Raw genomic sequence first — 22,518 nt, forward strand, 5'->3', positions numbered from 1 at the left:
ATTCCTTTGCAGTTCTTAAACCTAGAGGCCTCAAACGTCTCATTGAATGTCTTCCATTAATATCTTTAATAGAAACATTTCTTTCAATGCCTTTATAGATAGATAAACCTTAAACTGAAAGTTAGGGATAGTAAAAAAACTGGGTATTGGGGTGACCAAGCCCAGCCTCTCTGTAGACTGTTGTGCATGCACACTGTCCTGGGTGAGAAAAGAGAAATGCCATTTGTTAAATAGAATCTTGTGAGATTTTGTTGACCACATGATCTCAACCAGCTCTAAAGGACTGGAGGTGGTTAGAGAGAGAAGCTTTGAGAAAAATCTAAGCTCCAGATTAAAAAAATAATTCTGCCAATCGTCTCCAAGAGCCAACAGGTGCATCCTTCTCATGAAATTGCTGGAATATCACCATCACCCATATCTTTGTGGCTGTCATCTGTACATAGCAACCTTGACCCTTGGTCACTAGAGGCTAATTTAGCTTTTAAAGAGGCCCAAAATGTGACCATACTCCTTTGGCTCCCCATATCCTAATAGGCATTAAGTTACTGATTTTATGTACCAGATTGGGAAAACTGGTATACTTTTCCTTCTCCCTCTATCCCTGTTTACAGAAGGATTTAACTGGGCACATGTTTTCAGGCATATTTGTTTGACAGAGAAGAAGAGGAACAAAGGAAAGCCATTAGATATCTGGTCACTTTAAGCCATCCTGCCTTAAGTCGTTCCCTAGCAGTAGCTGGGAGAAGACCAATGAGGGACAGTTTTCTCCTTTTGTGTTTACTGCTAACTTTATCTTAAGTTGACACATACAATCACACCTCCATCCTAGTTAAGCATACATATGATGGAAAAGAATTTGTGAGTCAGATAATTACAACTATCTCTAAAAAATGTGAGTCTAGCACTTGTATGCATGCATATAAGCCTAACCAATGAACACAGACACCAGGAAGGTGAGAGCATGAGTGGGGGGTGGGGGTATTGGAGGGATAAGGACACATATGTAATACCTTAATCAATAAAGAGAGAAAAAAATAAAAAATAAAAAATAAAAAAATGTAAGTCTGAGATGTTCAAACAGAAAGTAAAAAAGATGTAGGGATCACAAAATAGTTCTCCATGCAACACTGGTCTAAGACTTAATTTAAAAAGACATTGTGCAGCTGCCAGGCTGGGAGCGGCCAGGCCCGGAGTGGCAGGGCCCGGAGAAGCCAGGCCCAGAGCAGCCGGATCGGGTGTGGCCAGGCCCGGAGCAGCAGCAGCCAAGTCCAGAGCAACTAGGTCGGGAGCGGCGGTGACCAGACCCGGAGCAGCTGGTTGTGGAACGAACCAGAGCAACAGAGGCCAGGCCCGGAGCAGCCAGGCCCGGAACAGCTCGCTCCTCGCCTGCCCCTGCCCCACGGCTACCTCTCAGACATGGCTGGAAACTTTTGTGGGAACTTGAGGGTCTGCTGAATCAAGTGATGAAGGCTTAGATCTGGATGTGTTGAGTTAGTATAGGGCTGGGGTGTTGATCTGTGAGTGCCTTGGGTGGGGCCTGGATGAGGCTGGTTGACCTATTTGGAAATGTCTTTTGTGTGAAATGTATCATTGGGCATGTGGAGGTATTATTGATATGAGAAAATGCTAAGTAACTGATTTACTATCTGAAAAGGGATTTACTATCGGGGAAAGGGAGGGAGAAAGAGACTGAACATAAACTACACCTATGGATGAGGACAATGGGGGATGGGGGGGGGGGGCGGAGGGTGGGGTGGGAACCTGGTGGAGGGGGGAAGAAATGAGGAACCTTTGTAATAACATGAACAATAAAGATTGATTTTAAAAAAATAAAAAGACATTGTGAATTTTTAGGATATTTCTACTAACGACCATTTAACCTAGGCTGTAGGAATAGATATTAAGAGAAATAAAGCACGTTGGGGTTGATTCATAGACATTATTTTCAAAATTCTTCCCCTTTTGTGCCTCTAAGAAAATTTGAAAAACAAAATATTTATTTTCACACTTTTAAATTAACTTCAAGGGGATGGGGCATAAGTAGAGGGTGGGGGGTTATGAGGGAATAAGGACATATATGTAAAATATAAAATAAAAAAATAAAAAATTATTAAAAAATAAAATAAAAATAAAATATTAAATCTAATCCATACTAGTGGTCACCATAACCTTAAGAGAAATTGTTTCATGTGACAAAATTTTTTAAATGAAACTCTGTAGCATGAAAATTATTTTGGAAAGAAACAAAGAGAAGTTTCCTTCAAAAGTTGTAAGGATTGTAATTGAAAGTCAATATATTTGGCCACTTGAACTAAAGTAAGTAATTTGTGTTTTTGCCTCATTGACAAAGTTTATATAAAGTTACAAAAAGAAATTGATAGCCAGTTTGAAATTGAATTGCCAGGGCCCAGAGCAAAGAATACCCTTACATGATATTATCCTACAATGTCATTATAATTTTAGATATTTTACAACAGCATATTGTACAATTATCCCAAACAAACTTACAAACTAATTCTTTGAATGTTTGGCAGCAATTTAAAAAAGGTCATGAAAGGATTTAATCCCTTTCAGAAGGAATTAAGGCACTGGGAAGGCACTTGAGCATTCTATATTGTCCCCTCTTGCCTTTTGTGCCAAGAGGGACCCTCATCTCACAATCCAATTGCCCTCAGTTATTGCCTGAGCTTTATGTTCATGTTGAGCTTGAAGCCTCATGGTGGCTGGTACCAGGAATCTGTCTCTCACCCAATTGTGTGAGCTGGGCCCTCCCTGGAGGAGAAACCCGAGTTTCTCGAGATATGTGATCAGTGCTGAGACCCTGCCAGCAGGCCAGAGGATCCCAAGGGAGGTTCTGGGCGTGGAGGCCATGGGGGCATAGGCTACCAAGGAGACAGAACTGAGCCTCACATCATCCTGCTTGGCCCCGGAGGATGGCTGGTTAGCCAGAGACAGGTAAGATTCCTCAAGGAAGGAACAACCTAAGACAGGCACAGTCGCAGAGGGGCCATCAGGAGAGAACTTGGGGGTCAACAGAGGTGGGGCATAGACCCTCAACCTCCCCACCCCCCAACCTCTAGAGGGAGGTCTCTTGCCACTATGGCTGATTTGCTTCCCATGCCCAGCTTAAATTGGGACCCAGGTAACAAACAGAGACTTAGCCAACAGCAGCTGCCCTCTCACTGCAACAAGACTTGTTTGAATTGTTTGTACCCATGGTGTGGGAAAGTGGGTTTTTGATATCTAAATCCAGCCTAGCACCAGGAATGCTCAGGGCCTACTCAAGAATGCAAATAATCCTTTCCACTAATATTTACAGGGTAAATTAAGATTGTTTACAATAAATAAATTTATAATTAAATTTGACAGGAAAATAGTAATCAAGTTTTCATATTAATTTAAATAGGCTAATTGAAATAAGTGAATATTCAAGAAAATTTAACTGGACAAAAAGCTGTTCCTAAAATAGTAACTAAAATTTCTATTGGTAGTTCATCTCATGGTAAAATTCCTGAACATGCAATGAACCTAAAGCAGACATATTTTTGTGCAAAAAATTAAAATTTAAAGATATCAAGACTGCATTATAAAATTTACAAAGCCTCCATTAATAATTAAAAAGGGGGGGGGTAGTAGGGTAATATCATGTAAGGAAAAATATCTTTTAAGTAAATTACATCTAAAAAATTTTTACTTTACAAAATTAATTTTCATTTGTAATGCTAACAGCGAGACACCCATGAAATACACACATGGTGTCTAAATAAGACCAAGGAAAACCATTTGGGCAAAAAATAAAAAGGATCCCAAATCAATTATATAGAAAAGATTCCTTTATTTACTTTTGGTCCAGTATATGTTTGTATATTTTCAGAAAACAACTCCAAGACCATGTGGATTCCTGCAACAGAGAGGAATTGACAGGTCTGTGTTGGAGAGTGGGTTTTTTTTAGCACTACTGAGGCCATGGACTATGCCCCAGGATAGAGTTGTCAGCGCTGACACCAGGCCAGGCCTTGAGATAGGGTCTTATGGCCCCCTCCCAGCATGTATGCCTTTTTTCATAGAACACTGTCAGCTTTCTGAAGAATAGGATGACCCTGTAAATAACTGGTCGTCAATGGCATGACTCTGACATTGCTTGGGAAAAACGGTTTTGTCTTGGATTACTTGTTATGCAAAAACAGGATGTGGTTAATGGGCTTAAAAGCTGTCCTACACAAAGGGTCGCTGCTGCTCTCCAGTCTCCCTCCAAGGAGAACGGCAGAGCAGTCGGCTGGCCAGTTGCCCAGCCAGATAATAAAGGCTCCCTAAATTTTAATTTGGTCTGGAATCCAGTGGTAGTTCACTCGAGTTCGCTCCATGACAACAACGAAGACAAGAGGAGAAACAGTCCAGAGATGGAAGATGCTGACAATGCCTTGCCACACTAGCAGTCAGTAGCTGTGCATCACTGCAGGTTGCCTAGGACCAAACCAGAGAGAATCGGATCTGCATTGCCACCATATGCCCACCATCCAGATATCATTGCTGACTTGTACACATAAGGAACTGTTTGACATTGAAACAGGGACTCAGAACTGTTGGACACTGAAACTGGGACTCAAACATTTTTTGTTATTATATGTTCAGTTCTAGTTTGCAGAGGCAAGATTTTTTAAAGGAAAGAAATGTGGAAAAATAGATACAGAGGCAAACATGCATTGAACAGACTGTCAAACTACAGTGGGAAATAAGGAGGGGGGGCTGTAAGAGATCAACTGAAGGACTTGTATGCATGCATATAAATATAACCAATGGATACAAGACACTGGGGTAGGGGGGGCAAGTGAGGGCCTGTACCGGGGGGTAAGCGAGGCCAGGAGGAGGTCAATGGGGGGAAAAAAGGAGACATGTATACTATTTGTAATACTTCAAACAAAAATAAAAATATAAAACAAAAACATAAGTTTAAGTAAATGGAAAAGATGTAACTTAGCACATTAAATATGAACATTTGAAAACAAAGCTTTTGCAACATTCAAAGAACTATCCTCCAGAAAGTATTAAAAAAATTCAAGAGGAAGGCACACTTCCAAGCTCTTTCTAGGAAGCCACCATTATCCTAATTCCAAAAACCAGATAAAGACACCACAAAGAAAAAGGACTACAGGTCAATATCCCTGATGAACATAGATGCTAAAATCTTCAACAAAATTCTAGCAAATTGGATGCAGCAATACATTAAAAAATCATACACCATTATTTATTCCAGGGATGCAATGCTGGTATAATATTCACAAATCAATAAATGTGATATTTCACATAAAAATTGAAATAAAAAGTCACATGATCATATCAATAGATACAGAAAAAAACATTTGACAAAATCAAACACTATTTTTGATAAAAACTCTCAGCAAAGTGGGAATAGAGCGATCATACCTCAAATAATAAAAGCCATATATGACAAACCTACAGCTAACATCATACTCAATGGGAAAAAACTAAAATCACTTCCCCTAAGAATAGGAACAAGACAGGGATGCCCACTCTCATACTTTTGTTCAACATAGTATTGGAAGTCCTAGCCATAGGCATCAGATAAGAAGAAGAGATAAAAGGCATTCAACTTGTAAAGGAGGATGTAAAATTGTCTTTATTCACTGATGACGTAATATCCTTGTACATAGAAAACCCCAAAGACTCCATAAAATACTACTAAATTTAATAAATGAATTTGGCAACCTAGCAGGATACAGAATTAACATCCAGAAATCTATGGCATCTTTATACACCAATAATGAACTTTCAGAGAAACAAACAAACAAAAAAACCCAAAAAAAACCAAAAACCCAAAAAAACAACAAACCCTGTTTACCATTGTAACAAAGAAATTAAGATACCTAGAAATAAACTTAACCAAGGAAGTAAAAGACTTGCACTCAGATAACTACATGACATTGAAAAAAGAGATAAAGGAAGATATAAACAAATGGAAGCATATACCATGTTAATGCATTGGTAGAACCAACATTAAAATGCCCATGCTACTCAAAGCAATCTATAGATTCAATGTAATCCCTATTAAAATATCAACAGCCTATTTCACAGATCTAGAACAAACATTCCAAAAGTTTATATGAAACCAAAAAGACCCTGAATAGCCACAGCAATTGTGAGAAAGAAGAACAAAGTTGGAGGGATCACAAAACGAGAAACCAAGTTCTACTATAAAGCCATTGTAATCAAAACAGCCTGGTACTGGTCCAAGAATAGGTATATAGTCAATGGAACAGAACAGAGACCCCAGATATTGACCCAAGCCATTAGGCTCAATTAATATTTGACAAAAGAGGCAAGAGCATACAATGGACTAAAGACAGTCTCTTCAATAAATGGTGTTGGGAAAACTGAACAGACACATGCCAAAAAATGAAACTAGACCACCAACTTATACCATACAGAAGAATAAAATCAAAATGAATAAAAAAATTAAATGTAAGTCACAAATCCATAAAAATCTTAGAAGAAACCATAGACAGCAAAATCTCAGACGTCTCTTTACAGATACATCTTGGCATAGGAAACTAAGATGAAAATAAACAAATGGGACTACATCAAAATAAAAAGCTTTTGCACAGCAAAAGAAACCATCATCAACATGAAAAGAGAACCCATTGCATGGGAAAACATACTTGTCAATGATACAAAGGAAAAGGTTTAATTTCCAAAATATATAAGAAACTCATACAACTTGACAAAAAGAAAGACAAACAATTCAATTAAAAAAATTGGCTAAGGACCATTTAGACATACAGATGGCCAAGAGACATGTAAAAAAATGCTTAGAAACTAATCATCCAAGAGAGGCAAATTAAAATGAAAATGAGGTATCACCTCATACCTGTCAGAATGGCTATCATCAACAAATCAACAAATGACAAGTGCTGGTGAGGATGTGGAGAAAGGGAACCCTAGTACACTGCTGGTGAGAATGTAGCCACTACAAAAAACAGTATGGAGTTTCCTCAAAAAATTAAAATTGCAACTTCCATTTCACCCAGTGATCCTACTTCTAGGACTATAGCCCAAGAAACCAGAAACACCAATCAGAAAAAATATATGCACCTCTGTGTTCATAGCAGTGCATTTTACAATAGCTAAGATTTGGAAACAGCCCAAATGCCAATCATCAGATGAATGAATAAAAAAGCTGTGGTAAAAAACAAACAAAAAAAATTTTTAAAAAACCCTGTGGTACATTTGCCCAATGGAATATTATGCAACTGTAAAAAAGAAAGAACTCATCATTTGCAACAGCATGGGGGGACCTGGTGAGTATTTTGCCAAGCAAAAAAAGCTAGTAACAGAAGAATAAGTATCACATGATCTCACTCATAAGTGGAATCTAATGAACAAAACAAACTGATGATCAAAATAGATCCAGAGACATAGAATCATGGAACAGATTGTTGAATCTCAGAGGGAAGGAGGGGAAGGGTGGGTGGGAAGTGATCAACCAAAGAACTTTTATGCATATGTGCATAACAGACACAGACAATAGGGGGTGAAGGCCTGGGGTGGGTTGGGGAGAGGAAAAAAGGGGTATATGTAATACTTCCAACAATAGTGATTAAAAAAAAGAAAATGAAAATAAAAAAAACTAAAGATGACTCTGCCAATAAGTAAGTAAAAGAAAAAAAATAACATTGTTGCATCCTTCTGATTTTATCTTATTACATTTCTCTTAGAGTGTAAAGATCACAATAATTTACATTGAACTTGGATTTATTTTAATACAAGAGGCCCGGTGCACGAAATTCATGCATGGGGTGGAGGGGGTGTCCCTCAGCCCAGCCTGCACCCTCTCTAATCTGGGACTCCTTGAGGGATGTTCAACTGCTCATTTAGACCTGATCCTGGTGGCAGTGGGACATCCCTCTCACAATCCAGGACTGCTGGCTCCCAACTGCTCGCCTACCTACTTTCCTAATTGCCCCTAACTGCTTCTGCCTGCCTGATCACCCCCTAACCACTCCCATGCAGCCTGATTGATGTCTAACTGCTCCCCTGCCAGCCTGTTTGCCCCCAACTTCCCTCCTCTGCTGGCCTGGTCACCCCTAACAGCCCTCCCCTTGCAAGGTTGATTGCCTCCAACTGCTTTCCCTTGCTGGCCATCTTGTGGTGGCCATCTTGTGTCCACATAGAGGGAGGATATTTGACCACATGGGGGCAGCCATCTTGTGTGTTGGAGTGATGGTCAATCTGCATATTACCCTTTTATTAGATAGGATAGAGGCCTGGTGCATGGGTGGGGGCCACCTGGTTTGCCCTGAAGGGTGTCTCGGATCAGGGTGGGGGTTCCCTTGGGTCATGGGATGGCCTGGGCGAGGGGCCTGTGGTGGTTTGCAGGTCACCCTCCCTCCCTTCCTACTGCCCTCTCCCCTCAGGCAACCCAAGCAGAGGTCCTGGTATCTGGATTTTATTTACCTTCTACAATTGAAACTTTGTAGCCTGGAGCAGAGCCAAGCCCCCTGCTCGCTTTGTGGCTGCCGCCATTTTTGTTTGGATTTATTTACCTTCTATAATTGAAACTTTGTAGCCTTGAGTGGAGGCCTAGGCCAGCCAGCATGTGTGGAAAGCTTGGCTTCCTCTATTGCCAGGAAAACCCAAGCCTCCCTCCTACTCTTTGTGGCTGCAGCCATCTTGGTTGGGGTTAATTTGCATACTTGCTCTGATTGGCTGGTGGGTGTGGCTGATGGGCATGGATTGTGGGTGTAGCAGAGTGATGCCTTGAATGAATTGTGCCTTGAATGAATTTGTTCTCAGGAAGATCACTTTCAGAAAAGAGAATCTATAGCACTTGAGGATCTTGAGATCGATTCTCTTTTGGAATTCCTGAGAGCCCAAGGGAAAGGTTTTGCACACATGGACCCGTTAGAAGACCACTCATTCAGGACTGATTATACTAGTAAATATGCTTATGCTATTGAAAATGGAGCCCTTTGAATAAAACCTCAAGAATTTGAAATTATTATTATTTTTTTAAATAGATTTTTATTTAAAAATTTATTTATTTATTTATTTATTATTTTTTAATAAATTTTTATTGTTCATATTATTACAAATGTTCCTCCCCCCCCATTGCTCTCCTCCACCAGGTTCCCACCCCACCCTCTGCCCTTTCCCCACCCTCCATTGTCCTCATCAATTTTTATTAGTGAAGCTATTTATCTGACCTTCGATTCTGAGTGATAGCTTTGCTGGATAGATTATCTTTGGCTGTAGGTTCTTACTATTCATCACCTTGAATATTTCTTGCCGTTCCCATCTGGCCTGCATGGTTTCTGTTGAGAAATCAGCTGACAATCGTATGGGTGCTCCTTTATAGGTAACTATCTGATTTTCTCTTGCTGCTTTCAATATTCTCTCTTTGTCTTTTGCTCTTGGAATTTTAATTATTATTTGTCTTGGTGTGGTCCTCTTTGGATTCCTTTTGTTTGGAGTTCTGTGCGCTTCCTGGACTTGTAAGTCTAATTCTTTCACCAGGTGGGGGAAGTTTTCTGTCACTATTTCTTTCAGTATGTTTTCGATATCTTGCTCTCCCTCATCTTCTGGGACCCCCATAATTTTGATGTTAGTTCGCTTGAAGTTGTCCCAGAGGTTTCTTACATTATCTTCAACTTTCTGGAATCTCTTGCCTTCTAGCTTCTGCAGAGGAGTGTCTTCTGGCTCTTTATGTTCCAAATCTTTTACTTGATTCTTGCGATCTTACATTCTGTTTTTAGGACTCTGTATAATATTTTGTATTTCAGACAATGTATTCTTTATTTCTTGTTGCTCCCTTATCATTTCTTGTTGATCCCTTATCATTTCTTGTTGATTCATTATTAATTCTAGTTGATCTTATTTCATATCCTCATAGGTCTTATCGATCTTTTCTAGGAAATTCTTGAAAAACCTTATAAGCGTAGATATGAACTCTATATCCAGTCACTTTTTGTCCTCAATTTCTTTCCTTTGTGATCTATTTGGTTGTCTCATTTCGCAGCTACATGTTGGGGCGGAGTTTCAGGGTGGAGCCTACAGCCTTGGCTTCCGTCAGCCAGGGTCCTTCAGGACTCGCTGCAAGTGCCTCTGAGAGAAAGGTCCCCTCAATTTTTGCCTGCTGCCAAACAGTCTATGCTTTCCCCCAATGAGCCCGGTATTGGAAGTGGTATTGGAGGTGGCTTTCAGAGCAGTCTGGAGCCCTGTCTCTTTCCCACCAGGGCACTTCCACCGCACAGCCGACCGTCCCTTCTCTGCGCGCAATGTGCGCGCCTCCAGGACCTCCTTTCTCCGCTCCCCCGGGGTTCCGTCTTACAGCCCAGCTCCCTCTGTTTGAGCCTGGGTCCCTGGGGTCTGGCCTAGAACTGGGGTTCAGAGCAGTCGGAACTGGGGCCCAACACAGTCGGAGCTTTTATCTCCTTCCTGTTAGGGAATGCCAGCCAGGCACTCAGCTGCCCTCCTCTCTGGCTCAGTCCTCTCCGCTCGCACCGCGTGTCTCCGTACCTTTTACAGCTCCTCCACGCTTCCTTCTGCTTTTCTCCTTGCTCTCGTTGTAGAATTTCCAGTCAGTCGACTTTCCTGTAGTACTACTGGGTAATGTACATTTTATATTTTAGTTGTATTTTATTGAAATTGTTGTGTGCGGCTGCGGCTAGGTGTTTACCTGGGCAGCCATCTTGGATTCTCCTAAAATAGATTTTTATAAATAATGTATTCAAAGATTTTGACCCACTACATAAAGAATCACACTCCTTAAGAAAAATATAGAAGTTTGGTAAGAGTTTAAATACTGAGAGAGTCAAGCCTAATGCCAAGTCTTGAGATTTCTACTGCTTCAGTTCCAAAGGACCAGCAGATAACGATTTTGGTACATAAAACTCCACTATGCTGTATAGTTCTTTTTCTCCTGGCTCAGACAGCTTTATTCTGCTTCATTAACCCTTTCTTTGTGCTTTGATGGATCTTGGAATCCAGTTTCTAGATTTTTGGATTTCCTTTAATAGGAAACTTTACAATCATTTCCTTGGAATTTGTGCAGATAAAAACAAATGGAGACTCAGACTTTTGACTTATGTTTGGATCCTGATCCTTAAGTTGATTCTGGGACAAGCAGTCAATTAGGTCCACACAGCCCAGAAGAAAATTTGATGGATAGTTATTGGGAAATTCCACATCTTTCCCACAAAGAAAATGATATGCAGTCTGGAGTTCTGAGACTTCTTGAGAGGAGGGTCTTTTGGCTGTGATTGCTATCCAAAGTTGTCCTCTGTGAGGGGGTGTACCAGCTTCTTTCCTCCACCCTTGTAATTCCTCTGGCAAACAAAGAAGCACAGGGCTGATGCATAGAGAGGCACCAGTCACCATCAAAGCCTTCCTGAATTTTTTTGTCCTGAATTTGCAACTGGTGCCAATATGAGTTGAACTCTGGTTCTGATCCTGCTGAATGGAAAGCCTTCTTCTGTGTGGCTGCACCTCTCTGATCTATCCACTGGGGAGGGGACAGAACCAGTTTGGGATTCACCAGAATTCCCAAAGACTCTTCAGAAGATCTATTCAATTTTGTCAGTGATTGGTTCAAGATTCCACTGGCAATGGCCTGTATTGTCTCATGTAGTTTAATATAACACTCGGCTTGTGGATTTTCATCTTCCATGATCTTCCTGCCTGCAAAATCAATGGTGATCTTCTTAGAAAGTCAAGAGGCATGTCAAAATTCTCTCAGCTCCTCCTCTTGCTTCTGCAAAGTTTCCTGGTCAATCTTGGATAACCACTGGTTAGAGTCACTGGCAAAGTAATCTGACTCATCACCAATTACTTGGGTCATTTGAATACTAGTTCTATCAAACCCTGTCTTTATGCTTAATAGCTTTCTCCAAACCAGACTTAAATAAAAACTCTTAATGAGGAAGAAGGTCTTTGGTAGAGAGGTCCACTTTTCCAGAATTATCCATCCCTGATATTAGCTTCTTGAGCAATTTCTGGCTCTTGTTTGAGTCACGTTGTAAAATATCCTGTTCTTCACGAGTACATGCCAGAGTACCACAGAATAAGAAAGGGCACAGACTATACGCCAGCAGATCATACAGTTAATGATCAGTTTGTGCTTCTGGCCCAGGCAATCACAAGGGTGGCGACCTGGGATCAGGATTGCAAACTTGTCTTGTCCCTCTTTTGTGTATAAATGGACAAACTTTGTCTTCTTCTTTAAGGAGTTGTTATTCTCTTGTGCCTTGGCCAAATCAAAAGGTGTTTTGACCTCTATGATTGTGTAAGGTTCAGCAAATGCAAGAACTTCCTGTCTGTTTCTCCCTTTCCGCCTACTTCTCTTTAGCTGGTCTCCTGATCTCTGCCCATGTAAAATTTCATCTTTTTTGAAGGACTGCTGCAGAACATCAGAAATTAACTTCTGATCATTCTTTTGCCATTTGTTCATAAGCTTTTCTATGAATTGACCTTTTTTGCCCTAATTTCCCTGAAGGAAGTCAGTAACATATTCTCATATCTCTTCAGGACTCTCAATTGACAAAACATACTGCATGATCTCACTGACACCCAGGTCAAAAGTTTTCCACAAATGCTGGGTACACTACCCCACCAGCTGCTCCCCTACTGCCCCAGCACCACCATTTTCCCCAGTGGGAACCAGCTGAGCAGAGAAAGCCTAGAGCCCTGTGCCAGACTAGTTCTCATCACAATATTACTTGCTCACATGAGTTCTGCCAGGCTGCACTGCCCTGCTGTAGCATCCTCTCACCTTCCACCTGTGCTGTTATTATTATTTTTAAAAATATATTTTTATTAACTTCAGAGAAGACGGGAGAGGGAGAGAGAGGTAGAAACATCAACAATGAGAGAGAATCATTGATCAGCTGCCTCCTACATGCCCCACACTGGGGATCCAGCCCACAACCAAGGGCATGGGTCCTGATCAGGAATCAAACCCTGACCTCTTGGTTCATAGGTCAATGCTCAACCATTGAGCCATGCTGGCTGGGGAAGAATTTGAAATTATTAGCCTGTGAGAAAAGCAAAGGAAGGAAAGGAATGTAAAAAGATACAGCTTGGTACATAGAGAGCAGTTACTCTCTATCTCATTGAAAACATCCTATATAATAAAAAAAGTATATGCAAATTGACTGTCACTCCAACACACAAGATGGACATCACCATATGGTCAAAGATGGCCACTACAAAATGGCTGGCAGGGGAGGGCAGTTGTGGGTGACCAGGTCTGCAGGGGAGAGCAGTTGGTGGTGGGTGGGGGGGAACCAGGCCTGCAGGGAAGGGCAGTTAGGGGCAATTGGGCTAGCAGGGGAGCAGTTAAGCATCGATCAGACTGGTAGGAGAGTGGTTAGGGAGTGATCAGGCTGGCTGGCAGGCAGAAGCAGTTAAGGGCATCTGGAAGGCAGGCAGATGAGTGGTTGGGAGTCAGGAGTCCTGGATTGTGAGTGGGCAGTCAGACATCCCTCGAAGGGACCCAGATTGGAGTGGTGCAGGCTGGGCTGAGGGACCCCCCACCCCACCCCTGCACAAATTTCATGCACTGGGTCTCTAGTAATAGAAATCAATATAATGGGTGTAAACCAGAAGGCTAAACAGTTCTACCATTGGAATGTACCATAAGTCATTTTTTTGGGGAAGGATTTAATAAAAGTAACCTGGTTTGATAATAAAATTTTCAAGCTTTGGGAGAATGCTAGTAACATACTTTCTTTGCTTGATCAAAGGTAGGCCAGAATAAAAGGAACACATAGAGTGAAAATTATTTTTAATAAAGTTTACTTGATTTGAATATCTGGGAGAGGAGTTGCTGATTGATTATAGTAGTATGATGGGCTCTATTTTCAAATAAAGTTCTGATTTCCTCACTTATTGGCTGTATAGCCCTAGGATATTTTTTAATGGTCTCGAATTTTCAGTTTCCATATCTGTAAAACAGTACCTACTTCTTAGGAGAATGAAGATTAAATTAGATAATATGAATGGTTAAATGTAAGCTGCTTTGCATGCTGCTGGCACCTACTAATTGCTCAGTAAGTAATAACTATTATCCAAAACCTGTAGGGAATTTCAGTAAAATAGGTTCACTCATTAGAGCTTATGTGAAGCCTTTGCCTTTGACAGCCTCTAATATTCCAGTTTTCATTCAGCTCATTCAAGTTGTATTGAAATGCATAGTAGCAAGTCAGTGAATCTTTCATCCCTTCAATGTAGCACAATGGAGAGAATAGTAAATTGGTGCTTTAGAGTCTCTGGTTTGCCCCCTTTGGTCTGCTACTAACCAGTAGTGGGTCATGGGCAGATTACTGCACTACAGAATCATATGCCAAGAAATGAAGCTTTTGGTCAAAACCATCTGTGTGCAAGGGGCATATGTTAGTGTAAATGTATAAGGTTGTAGGAGTATACTTATGGTTAAGAATGACACCTGAGTCTGTTTTTGTTCATCAGTTTATGTTGTTCATTATTTCCTCTAGATGTATGAGATCATGTGATCCAAGAAATACACTTGTAGAGAAAAAAAGCAGCGATCAGGCTCTCAAACCTTAGAGGGAAAGTAGGGGAGGGTGGGGGTACAGGAGAGAGATCAAAGGACTTGTGTGCATGCATATGGGCCTGGCCAGTGGCCATGGACAACAAGGGAGTGGGGGCATATATGGGGAGGGGTTTGGGATGGGAATGGGGGGGATGAGGACAATTATGTAATACCATAATTAATAAAATTAAAAACAAAGAATGACACCTGCCCTATTACACAGCCTACAAAAAGCCTGTGTTGGCTTAGCAGCCACGAAACCAAAGTCCCGGTAGTAGATGCATACCAAGCTGGACTTCTAATGTATGCTCCTACATGTAGGACGTAGAGCTTTATTTAAGCTCCATAAATCTTATTCTTTGGATACATTTCATCCTGTGGGAACCCACGACCCGCGTGATTAGGGCCCACTCAGGGTCCAGTTTCTGGAGGAGGCCACACACTAAAATGAAGAGAAAGACTAGAAAAGAGTTAATTTGGGACAAATGGGGGGCCAGGCGGGAGTCAACCTCTAGTGGGAAGACTCTCTAGGCTCTGGCCTTGCTATCCCTTTTATTGAGGCTGCTATGGGATACACCCATTACCCTTAAGCAGCTTTGAAAAACACCCATAGCCCTTAGGCAGGTAATAAGTGGATTATCATATCAGTAAGGATTTATATGATTACAATATGGAGAAGTTGCCTCAGTTACTATTGTCTTAATTAGGTAGGGTGTGGTTGGTTCTGACCTTTCAGAGCTTCAAGGTTGACCAGCCTCTTTCTATTAGTGGGACAATGATTGGTTTCCGGCATCATCCCTTAAAAAAACACACTTTAATTTGATGCCCTCTTGAATTTTCTGTTATTAATAGTTGAAAAAAGATCCTTTCATATAATACTTATAATAGACCAAATAATACAAAAAAGAAAAAATGCAAATATAAGGACATAAGAAGATCTGTCAGAAAAAGAATTAAAATTATGTTGACAGATTTCTTTTCCTTTAGGAACAGATGAAACTTTTCTAAAAGATGAACCTGGTTGGCGATATGTAGCCAACATTTAATAAAATGAATATGGGCAGAAGGCACTTGTGGTTCCATCAGATTCTTATAAAAATACATCTAAGAATTGATATGATTTTTCAGCCTGCAAATTTACATTTGTCAAAGAAGACCTTCTATAAGGGTTCCAGAAGGGTTCTGATCCTGTCTGCCTCCCTTGTCTTGTTATAGTGTAAGCTTTCAAGATGAAGTAGGAACTGCTAATTAGCACAGACATCAATCTTCACCTTTTAACTCTAGCAGAAGAACCCACTCGAGTTTGTGAAGTCTGCAAAGGTAATTGCCCATTTTTCTTAAGTTACAGAAAGTGAAAAGTGTCTTAAGGTTAACTTTCTGTTTCCTGGAAATCTCACAGTAGAAGTCTTGAGGCAGCCACATTCCCTCTGAACTGAGAGCTGGATAGGATTGGTGGTCTAGTCACTTTTAGGGTGCTCCAGTCGATAATTGAGAACATTGCAAAAGCATCATTGCTCATCTAAATACTTTAGAAAGTTCCAGTTTCCCTCATGGGCAAAAGAGGCAAATGAGTGCTCATTATCACTGTACATGCTTCTGCCAATTAGGCACATTCTGAAGCATCACCAGAAGTCAGGATAAGTCTTTCTGCAGCATGAGTCAGGGGTGTCCCACGCCTAATTAGCTACAATTGAATTATTCAGCATCAAATAGGGAGCCAGTTAGGACTTCCAATTCTAATTCAGAAATGTTTCTGTTTTACATTGCAATAAAAATAACATTCTGGAGCGAAAGAATCAGATAAGACACAGTTACAGGAAATGCTGGGGGAATAATTACTAAGAAGTGAAATTAGAAAGCTTTAGATGGATGGGTGAAACCTGACTGGAATAAACATAGCCTTCCTCTCAATAAATTGTTGAGAAAATGTTCCTCATGAAGAGAGTAAAATCCTTAGCCTTGTAGGTCATGAATATTCCATTAATGGTCCAGTTTTTTAAAAAATTATTTTATTGTTTAAAGTATTACAAATAGTAGTACATATGTCTCCTTTTCCCCCATTGACCTTCCTTCAGCATCCCCCCCCCCCCCCACACATACCCTCACCTAATTCCCCCAGAGTCTTGCATCCATTGGTAATGTTTATATGCATGCACACAAGTCCTTTGGTTGTCTCTTACCTCCCTCACTCAACCCTTCCCAGCCTTACTGCTGTAATTTGACAGTCTGCTCCATGCTTCTCTGCCTCTGTATCTATCTTTTTGTTCATAGGTTATAATGTTCTTTATTATCCACAAATGAGTGAGATCATGTGGGGTTTTTCTTTCCTTGCCTGGCTTATTTCACTTAGCATAATGCTCTCCAGGTCCATCCATGCTGCTGCAAATGGTAAAAATTCCTTTTTTATGGCAGTATAGTATTCCATTGTGTAGATGTACCATAGTTTTCTAATCCACTCATCTGCTGATGGGCATTTAGGCTGTTTCCAAATCTTAGCTATGGTGAATTGTGCTGCTATGAACATAGGGGTGCATATATCCTTTCTGATTGGTGCTTCTGTTTTCTTGGGATATATTCCTAGAAGTGGTATTACTAAGTCAAATGGCAGTTCCATTTTTAAATTTTGAGGAAATACTGTACTGTTTTCCACAATGGCTGCACCAGTCTGCATTCCCACCAGCAGAGCACAAGGGTTTCTTTTCCTCCACATCCTTGCCAGCACTTGTTGTTTGGTCTAGTTTTTTTTTAAAAATATATATATATATCAATAGTTTATTGATTTTAGACAGTAAGGGAGAGGGAGATAGAAACATCAATGATGAGAGAGAATCATTGATTGGCTGCCTCCTGCACGCCCCCTACTGGGGATTGAGCCTGAAACCCAGGCATGTGCCCTTGGCTGGAATCAAACCTGGGACCCTTCAGTCTGCAGACTCTATCCATTGAGAAAAACCAGCTAGGGCTGGTCTAGTTTTTATAAGACTGGTTTAATTCTGAATGGGATGGGGTTGGGCATTTAATTCTCACTTGATATTAGTTTGAATCTCTAGTGAGACTTAGCCAAGTAGTGCCAGGTGGAAAGGTGTTCCTGGCAAAGCATAGTGTATTTTAATGGTGGCAGTTATGAGTCTATTAAACTAAGGAGATTTCAGTTTAAACAATGATAATGTTGTTAATGAAACTACTGTATGTTCTTTCTTAACTGGTGAAAATATGAATGATTCTCTTTACAGTGGCTCAGGTTCTGTCATTAATGACAGAGATGGTTACTAAAAGAGAAACACTACTAAAAGAGAAACACATAAATCACATCACTCCTACGCCCAACAGCCAATCAGAGTGAGTATGCAAATTGAACCGAAAACATGGCAGCAGGCCTGCCCCACAGCCGCTCCCAGCCTGTGGGAGTCAGAGGAGTCAGGTGCCAGCGCCTGAGGCTGGCTGCAGCCACGGAGACCGAGAAGCCGCCTGCCCCGTGATCCCAGGCCGCAGCCAGCAGCAGAAGCCTCATGTCCACCCGCCCTACATCCTGGGGGAGACTGAGAAACCCGGCCCCAGCTCCTGAGGCTGGATGCGACCTGGGAGACGAAGACGGTGCCTGTCCCGTGATCCCAGGCCACAGCCAGCCAGAGAAGTTGCCCCCACTGCATCCGAAGGAAGATGGTGAAGCTGCCTGCCTGCCTGCGGTCCAGGCGCCAACACCTACAGCCGGCTACAGCCTGGTAGACGGAGAAGTCGCCCACCCCTCAGTCCCAGGTACCAGCACCTGCGGCTGGCTGTGGCCTGGGAGATGGAGAAGCCGCCCACCCTGCGGTCCCAGGCGCCAGCATTTGTGGCTGCAGCACAGGCAAAGCCACCCCCACCATTCCCTGAGTCTGCAGCCAGCCTGGGCACCTATGTCAACCAGAGGGAGGGAAGCCCGGATCCCGGGTGCCTGTGGCTGGCTGGAGGAGGGAATCCTGGGTCCCGGGTGCCAGGCCTAGGCAGAGGTCCTTAGGGGCAATCAAGCCATCAGGGGAACAGTTAGAGACCATCAGGCTGGCAGGCAGAAGCAGTTAGGCGCAATCAGGCAGGCAAGGGAGCGGTTAGGAGCCAGACGTTCTGGATTGTGAGAGGTATGTCCAACTGCCAGTTATCCCACGAGGGATCCCAGATTGGAGAGGGTGCAGGCCAGGCTGAGGGACACCCTCCCTGTCACCCCCCACCCCCCTTACCATGCACAAATTTTGTGCACCGGGCCTCTAGTAATGAATATAAAATACCTCCATTTCAGGTGTTGGGAAGGAGAAGGTAGGGAATCCCATGACAATTCAGAGTTTCAGAACTGGCATCTGGAATGATCAGACTCTGATCTTCAGAATCAATTTGATTGTTCCCTATCTAGCTAGAGCAGCTTGGTAAGAGAGAAATGCCTAAGTTGTCTGTATCTTAACCACAATGTCTAAAATTGTGTATTGAAGGTTTCTATTTACATAATTACATTTGAATATACTTATCCTAATTCATGAAGTAGTGATATCCTGAGTGCACTGTGTAGCCAAGGGCTCTGAACTAGTTGGCATTCATCTCATACAGGCTAAGAAATGACACTTTTCTGAACCTGGTCTGTGTCAGAACACTTTACTGACTCAGCTAACCCTCATACTGTCATTAAAGGGTAATAGTGTATTAGTTTCATATTTCCATTGCAACAGAATATTCCTTTATTATCTTAAAGATCTGGAAGCCAAAAGTGCAAAATGGGTCTTCTGGGTTAAAAATCAGGGTGTTGGAAGGACTGCCTTCCTCTGGAGCCTCTAGGGGAGAATCCATCCCTTGTCTTGTCCGGTTTGCTGTGAGACAGCATGCCATGTAACAGCGGCAGCAGCTTCATTCATCTCGTGTTTACAATGTCTCTCAATTGCATCACTTTCTTTTGAGCCTGATTTAATCTGTTGTTTTGTACACTAACATGCAATACAGGTGTGTGGCCTAGGAACCATAGGCTACAGCACATAATGTAGGTGTGCAGTAAGCTGTTCCATCTAGGTTTGTGTAAGTATACTCTTTAATGTTCTCACAACAACATTAGCTAATGTTGGCTAATGACACATATATCTGTCATTAAAAGACTCATGATTGTATATGCTGACTCTTTCTTCCTCATGGCCATATTGTAGCTTAAGCCACCACTGTCCCTGTTACCCAGACAGCAATTTGTTCACTTTTGTCTCTGCTTCTCCTATTGCATCGCTACAATATACTTTTCCAAAGATCAATTAGAATGATTTTTTAAAAAGAAAATTCATATTAGATCTTATTACTCTTGCTTTAAACACTTCAGGAGCTTCCACTGTACTCAGTATACATTTTAATTCTGTAACAAGTTCTGAAACCTCTTGCAAGGTCTGGTCCCAGACTTACCTCATGCTCCCTTCCCTTTTGCTCACTGTTCTATTACCAGTTTTCTTCTTAACCTGTAAATGCATGAAGTTCTTTCCAGCCTCAGGCCCTTGCACATGCTGTGCCCTCTGCTCTGTGTGTTTGTCCCTCTTGCTCTTCACATGGCTCTCAGCTGGCCAGGCAACTTAAACAAGTCCCTCCCTCCTCGTTATTTTTACCACAGCCTGCTGTTGTTGTCTTTTCTTCATAATTTGTACTATCTGTATGTTTCCTGAAGGCACAGTGCCTGGAACATAGGAACTACACAATGAGAACTTAAAAAAAAAAAATCCCAGCTTGTAGAAAAGGGACCAATTATTCAGCCAGAAGAGAAAATACTTTCCTCTCACATTGCAGGGGAGACCAGGAGAGTTGGACTAATTGAAAGAATTCACAGTGCACTTAGTTGGGCATCTGGTATAGAAGAAGCTGCTGTTACTTTCTTTACTTTTATTTCAATGCTTCTACTGATTATTTTATTCAGAAAAAATAACAAAAGAAGAAGACAGAGACAAAAATCCCAGCATTTGCTATATCTATCAGCTTTCAATTTGGCCCTTATGTCCAGAAGTATTTCATGCAAAACTCCATCTTCCAGGCCTTTTAAAGAATCTTACTGTCTTCTTTGCTGGTTTTAAGTTTGTTGTCTTGGAAGCTCTGAAGTTTCTTTTCATAATTCACACCATTTAACATTTTCCTTGTCTTCTGGGATATCAGCTTTTTTCTTAATTTCTCTTTCAGCACAGGATCTAATCTTTATCATGTTTTCCTCTCCTGTTGCTTTACTTTTTGCTTTTATATGATCTGCTTCATTTCATCTGATAAAACAGCTACTTGAGGCAAATAAAACCATTTTCCAATCTTGAAAGAATGGTTCCCATTGTTCTCTTAGTCCAATAGCATCTGAATGTCCAACAAGTCCATCTGAATTTATAGCAAGGCTAGAGGCCTGGTGCATGAAATTCATGCATGGGGAGGGGGGTTTCCCCTCAGCCCAGCCTGCACCATCTTCAATCTGGGACCCCTTGAGGGATGTCCGACTGCCTGCTAAGACCAAATCCTGGTGGGATCAGTCCTAAAGGAGCAGTGGGACATCCCTCCACAATCTAGGACTGCTGGATCCCAAATGCTCTCCTGCCTGCCTGATTGCCCCTAACCACTTCTGCCTCCCAGCCTGATTACCCCCTAACCATTCCCCTGCCAGCCTGCTCGACACCTAACTGTTTCCCTGCTGGCCTGATTGCCCCTAACTGCCCTCCCTTGCCAGCCTAGTCAACCCTAACTGCTCTTCCCTGCTGGCCTGGTCGCTCCCAACTGCCCTCCTTTGCAAGCCTGGTCCCTCCTGATTTCCCTCCCCTGCTGGCCTGGTTCTCCCCCACCCCCCAAATGCTCTTCCCTGCAGATCTGGTCCTCCCAACTACCCTCCCCTGCAGGCCAACTTAAGGCAGCCATCTTGTGTCCACATGGGGGTGGCCATCTTTGACCACATAGGGTCGGCCATCTTGTGTGTTGGAGTGATGGTCAATTTGTATATTACTTCTTAAATATTTAGGATATGTTATTTAGTCAGATGTTAGGGCAATTCTGGAATCAGACAATTTGACAACTGTGAGCTGGTCTGGAGGATTAAGGCCCTCATCAGCTTCCTTTTATGGAGTGCCCAGTGCAAAAGTCCATTGCCAAGTGCATGTATGTAGGTTTTTGTTTTTTAATCCATTTCAATCATTCTGAGTCTTGAAATTTCACCAAAGTTTGTTACACTCCATCATATTCCAACAATATCAAGTTGGGTTTCTTCCTCCTCCTCCTTCTCCTCCTCCTCCTCCTCCTCCTCCTCCTCCTCCTCCTCCTCCTCCTTCTTTTTCTCCTCCTTCCTCTTCTTCTTCTTCTTCTTCTTCTTCTTCTTCTTCTTCTTCTTCTTCTTCTTCTTCTTCTTCTTCTTCTTCTTCTTCTCTTTTCTTTGCTCTTTTTCTTTTTACTCTTGACCTTAGTTGCTTTGAGCACAGGTTTGGTGGACTTCACATAGGAATCTTCTGCCATGGTTCTGGTGATGCTTCTGTAGAAAGGTGGGAGCTGGCTCAGGATAAAATAGCTCAACTGGTGCAGGAAAGAGCAAGGAATAACCCAAGCTTGAAAGTGCAGGCACGTGCACACACACACCCACACACACTGGAGGCAGCATGGGCGCCTCTGCTCAAAGCTGTTGTTATTTTCATAAATGGATTAGGTAGTGTTTAAATGAAAAACTTCATACTTATTTATGTCTGTCAGATGCATTTTAATTTTTTTTTTTTAAGGTAGAACAGATGGGAAATTTGTCTCAAGTACAGTACTTTCAATCCCACTTCTAGGCCTTTGTGTGGATCAAATCTGTCAGAGGACTCCCTCCTTCTTACTTGCAGGCAGCTTTCTCACTGGCTCCTGGTGTCCTCAAGAGCTAGTAGCCCTAATTGGACAGAGACCACTGCTTATTTAACTTTAATAGTAGGTCTGCTTGTTATTAAACATAATTAATCTTCATTAAAGTAATT

General features: G+C 41.8%; 2 pseudogenes across 2 annotated transcripts; both read right to left on the reverse strand.

Moving 5' to 3' along the window:
• Positions 1 to 11,007: 11,007 nt before the first annotated feature.
• On the reverse strand, positions 11,008 to 18,077 carry LOC311612349 (activating signal cointegrator 1-like; annotated as a pseudogene). Its single transcript has 2 exons — positions 17,925 to 18,077; positions 11,008 to 12,676 (listed from the first exon to the last, which is right to left on the reverse strand). The product of its transcript is annotated as an activating signal cointegrator 1-like (transcript).
• Positions 18,078 to 20,378: 2,301 nt separating this feature from the next.
• On the reverse strand, positions 20,379 to 22,027 carry LOC311612360 (protein FRG1-like; annotated as a pseudogene). Its single transcript has 3 exons — positions 21,929 to 22,027; positions 21,560 to 21,794; positions 20,379 to 20,928 (listed from the first exon to the last, which is right to left on the reverse strand). The product of its transcript is annotated as a protein FRG1-like (transcript).
• Between the last annotated feature and the right edge of the window lie 491 nt (positions 22,028 to 22,518).

The sequence above is a fragment of the Pipistrellus hanaki genome, assembly GCF_964339955.1.
Source record: "Pipistrellus hanaki genome assembly, chromosome: 1".
Lineage (NCBI taxonomy): Eukaryota > Metazoa > Chordata > Mammalia > Chiroptera > Vespertilionidae > Pipistrellus > Pipistrellus hanaki.